This window comes from Triticum urartu, chromosome 3A, assembly GCF_056163025.1.
Source record: "Triticum urartu cultivar PI428250 chromosome 3A, HENAU_Tu73, whole genome shotgun sequence".
Taxonomy (NCBI): Eukaryota; Viridiplantae; Streptophyta; class Magnoliopsida; order Poales; family Poaceae; genus Triticum; species Triticum urartu.
This window is the reverse complement of record NC_141875.1, coordinates 725662251-725667125: the sequence shown is the minus strand read 5'-3', so window position 1 is coordinate 725667125 and position 4875 is coordinate 725662251. Positions and strand designations below refer to the sequence as shown.

General features: G+C 40.5%; 1 long non-coding RNA gene across 1 annotated transcript; it reads left to right on the top strand.

The window, feature by feature from the left end:
* The first annotated feature begins 610 nt into the window (after window positions 1–610).
* LOC147982242 (uncharacterized) lies at window positions 611–4295 on the top strand. The gene is made up of 3 exons (XR_015600015.1): window positions 611–1111; window positions 2252–2479; window positions 3992–4295. It is a non-coding gene; the product is annotated as an uncharacterized LOC147982242 (long non-coding RNA).
* Window positions 4296–4875: the final 580 nt, after the last annotated feature.

Genomic DNA, 4875 nt, shown 5'->3' with positions numbered 1-4875 from the left:
TGAGCAGCACACAGAGCGGAGCAGCCAACGAGAATCTAAGCATAATTCCAACACTGGTAAGGGCGATGAGGTGACCTCCCCTGCAGAGGAACGTGCAAACTTCAAGCGGAAGGGCGCTCCAAAACAGGTCTACCGGCGGGTGGATCACACTCCTCTCCTGTTAATGAATGTTGTAGCTCCTGGGAACATTGACCCTACTCGGGAGGAGGATGTAAACGTAGCAGCACTTGGGGATGGACAAGAATTACACTACAAGAATCCTGTTAATCCGTGACGGATTTCTGGTGACATTCCAAGGGACTGTCACGGAAACCGTCATGAATGAGCAATATACAAATGTCCCTCAAAACTATAGCTCCTGTATGACAGACATCGAGTGTCTGTCACAGAAACTGTCATCCATCGACCAGGCCGACACTTATCTTTCTTTATACATTATTTGGACCATCACCGATGGCTCCTGCTGATGTGTATGTGTCTTTTGTTTGGTCCACATGTCAGCACGATGAAAAAATCGGAGGCCGAAATTGAGAGAGCACGCGTAAGAAGGAAAATTTTAATTTGCCGGCGCAGGGAGTTGATATTTTCGAGCCAGCCCATTTAACTGCGAGTCCACACCAACCTAACCCTAGTACTCTTCTCCATCTCCCGTACCAACCATCAGCCGCCGCCACTCCACCTATCCTCCTCCCGCCGCTCCATGTCGGCGCCGGCGCCGCCGCCGCTGAAACACCCCGCGGCGGGCCCCTCCCCATCTATCCCGCGCCGGATCCCTCCCCATCAAGGCCACACTATGCCCCTCCTCATTCAGATTGCCCCCCTCAAGCTACGGCAACCCAGTCCTACCCCCGAGCTAAGGAGGCAGGGGTGGCGGCGCGATGGACTACCGGATATGGAAGTCCCCTTGGTCCCCAGCGGTCTGGATGGATCAATCTCCGTCCAGTGGCGAGCCAAGGTGAGGTACAGGAGTGACACTGCCCCAGATCCAGAGTACATGGGCGGCCCATGTGGCTGGGTCTAAGTCCGTCAGCAGTGCCACCGTCGGCCCCCTCGTCATCGCGGTCGTCTTCTTTGTCCGTCGTGCGCGTTTCCTCAAGGTGTTGTTGTGAAGGTAATATCCTGATGTAGTGGATCTAGTCAAATAAAGTTAATTCAGAGATAGCTTTTAAAACTTCTGATTTAGAGGCTAAAGCGGAGGAGAAATTGCTATTTCAGCTAGCGTAGACAAACAAACAGGGTAGTATTATCTCTGTATCATATTTTTAGAGCAAGTCAGCTGAAACTATGAAAACATTAAAGACTAAACCATTAGAAATTTGTACTCAAAATTTAGCTTAATAAATTTAATCTTCAGAAAATATTACAGGGCATGGACATTAGTGAGTGTATTCTTATTTGTGCTTTTCCTAATAGTTTCCTGGTAACAAAATAATACTAATAATCTGGACACCACCAACATTTACACTTAAGGGATACATTTTCCATTGCCCACTGATTCAGCTACACGAGCTATTCATGTATAGAATGTTTCAATGTATAGCTATTCATCTACAGAAGCAAAGTTATTATTTTATAAAGGCAATGTAAAATATCCTCTAGAGAAAATTTCAGTATATAGCTATGGCGTGTTTTAGTTTTTACTGATATTTTGTCACCATGTCTAAAACTGGCTGATAGACATTTTTTGTTTTTACTGATCTGTATTGTTGTACAAATAGGGAAATTAATTCTTGTTGTTGAAAGTAAGGTATTACTAACTCACAAGTTTCATGCTCTCTTTTTTCTCATTCTGTGAGATGACCATGAATACACTCAATTTTGGAAACTGCAAACCAATCATAATAACACCGAGGACTGTTGAAAAGTAAATTAGCATGCCATTCTCTTACTACGTAGTGCTTAACTGCACACTATTCTCCAACTTGAGTCGTACCACCAATGGATGCTAGTTAGACGTAATTTGGATCAGCTGGGTACTTGCGCCTATTGATTTTACATTCTCTCTGGTCCTCATATAAGAGGTGAATTTAAATCTACAATCAAATCATCGACCGTGACTCTGCAATTGATAAAGTTTCATATGATTCATGGTGGTAGGAAGTATGCCCTGCTGAAACATATAAAGGCAGGAGTTCCAAAAATGAGGAAAATCATACCAATCAAGTGAATCATGCGACCAGCTGCATCAAGCATAAAAAATAAATAGAGATATGTACTGGATCCAATTCTGATTTGTACCCTAATTCTGCAGGTAAATCTATGCATCTCTGATTCATGCCACCAACCAACAAACTAATATAATGTGGAAATAGAGAGCATGGAACTCTGATTCATGTCCCCTTGTCATCGTGGATGTCTTCTCCACCCCTGCTGCAGTCTCCTAAAGGCAATGTTCATAAAGCTGCTGCTTCTCCTAGCTTCCTGTCTCTGCCTCCCCTTCATCGATTCTGCCTCCTTCTCTGCTGCTTCTCCCGGCCAGGTAATACTCAAAGCTTGGATGTTTATGTTGTATGCCTTTAGTCGAGCTATAATCTAATATATTTTTATGCTTCCTGGAATCACTTGAGATGGATGTGCATATTGACCTGCAATTGATATTTTCCCTATCTATGTAAATAATTTACCAATGTAAATGCTGCCATCTATTAATTGACGATGTACTATGGTTAGTGCATAGGTACTGAACATGCTTATGGTATGTCTTTTGAATTTGTAATAATCTGTATATTGAAAGAGTTTCACAAGAATACTTGAAATTGGACCCAGATTTGCAGGTATTGTAGATTGCAGTTTGTTATATTGAAGTGTGAGAAGAGATAATTATAAACCTTGTATGCCATGGAGGCTAATCTCTAAATGGGACAATGCCTGTTTTTTTCGTCTTACATATGTTACTTTTCTTCACAATATATTTCATGCAATTCATGGTGAACATTATTTTGGTGGGCATTAAATTTCTTCTTTCATCCACCCAAATGTGTTATCTTTTAGAAAAGGCAATACCTAAAGCGAAATTGACGCCTACTGTTTACATAGATTCATAAATTCCTGAAAATTTGCCTGAAATGTTTATGATTGTTATGCCTAATCCAGTTAACTAAACTGAAGTGAATTGGTACATCTTCCAATGCTACACAGATGCAATATGATGCTAACTGGAATCCTGGTGCTACCAATTCCTGGGTTTGGTTAATCTAGATGTGACGATTATGGTCTGAAAGCATTGGTGTAAATCTGAACCATTAGGTTCAACTTTGTTCTGAAATGTTTAACTGAAGTTCTATGATGCTTGCGAATATTGGCCCTTTTAAAGAAGTCTACTGTTAGCATAATGATATAATTAAGTGGATCATTTAATTTCCTAAAATGGTCTTTCCTTGGAGTGTTTTATTTGAAATGCAAAATAGCAAGTTTATTGACATGAATTAGGTTTAATTGATGAAGAAAGTAGGCCTCCAGCATTACTATTTTAAGGTTTTGTTCACTATGAACTACTACTCTGTCCCATAATAAGACGTTTTTGCAAGCTTCTTGGGCATGCAAAATGTTACTCCCTCCGTCCCAAAATACTCGTCGGAGAAATGGATGTATCTAGATGTATTTTAGTTCTAAATACATTAAATCCTGTCTATTTTATTGGACGGAGGGAGTACATTGTATTGCATGAAACCATCCATTTCGATACACTAAATCCTGTCATGTGCACGCACCTATAAACTTGATTTTTTTAATGGTACTTGATGAATATGAAATGATAAGTCCATTCTTTGTTTGGGACAATTAAAGTGATGTATACTTTTCTATGTTTGGATGATAAATGTCAAATTTATAGGACAAAACTGTTAACTCGTAATTAGTCTTCTCGTTTTTATGTGTGTTGCCCACATTTTCATGGTACCTTAATATATTAATATTATTACTCTATTTTCATTTCATACCTGATCGTTATTACTTACTATAATTTTTTGTATGTGTTTTGGATTCTATGCAGGTTTGGCAATCAGCCCGTGTTACAAGAGATTGAAGTTTTTTCGCAGGAATTACTTGGTCCAAATAGCTACCTGGAATGGAAGCATCTATGGCCTTTTAGATTAAATCAGCTAGTAGTTCATTTTTTCACCAAAGTCATGTTACTGAAAATTTTAAAATATATGCTTATAGGTCCTTTTAGATATGTCTGATGTTTCTGTATTAAGCTTAGTTTGGTGCTTTGAAATCAGACTGGACTATTGGAAGTCTGTATTGTCATGTGAACAAATGCTAATTGTTGAATGAATATAAATTTCGTTGTCTTCTGTATATTATGCTGGATCGTATATTATGTTGGATAAAAAAAGGGCTGGACTAAAAAAGAGGCTAATAGGTTGGACTAAAAAACTGATAGCCTAATGGGCATCACTGAAAAAACAAGTTGATGGGCTGGATCAGATGAAATTAGTGGGCCCAAACACTAATTGGGCTGGTTACTATATGGGCCATGTTGACTGCCACGTCAGATTCATGTAGGTGCCACGTCATGTGCATGTTGCTTCCACATCACAGAGTCCCGGGCCGGATGGGCCTAGATACATATCGATGACAGACAAAAACTGTCATGGAAGGTATAGTGCCAAATTATGACGCGATATACATGACAGATTCTGAATCCGTCATCGATGCGCAGCCTTGACGGTTTTCCACTCATCTGTGACGGACTGGATCTGTCACGTATTAACACATTTCTTGTAGTGTTAGAGAGGGAAGCAAAGAAGAAGAAACCCACACCTAAGAATTCGGCAGAGACTGCAAGGAAGTCCTGCCCATACCAATGAGCTGCATAAGTTGGAACTGCCGGGGGCTTGGGAACCCCGAGGCAGTTCGAGAGCTTCGCAATAT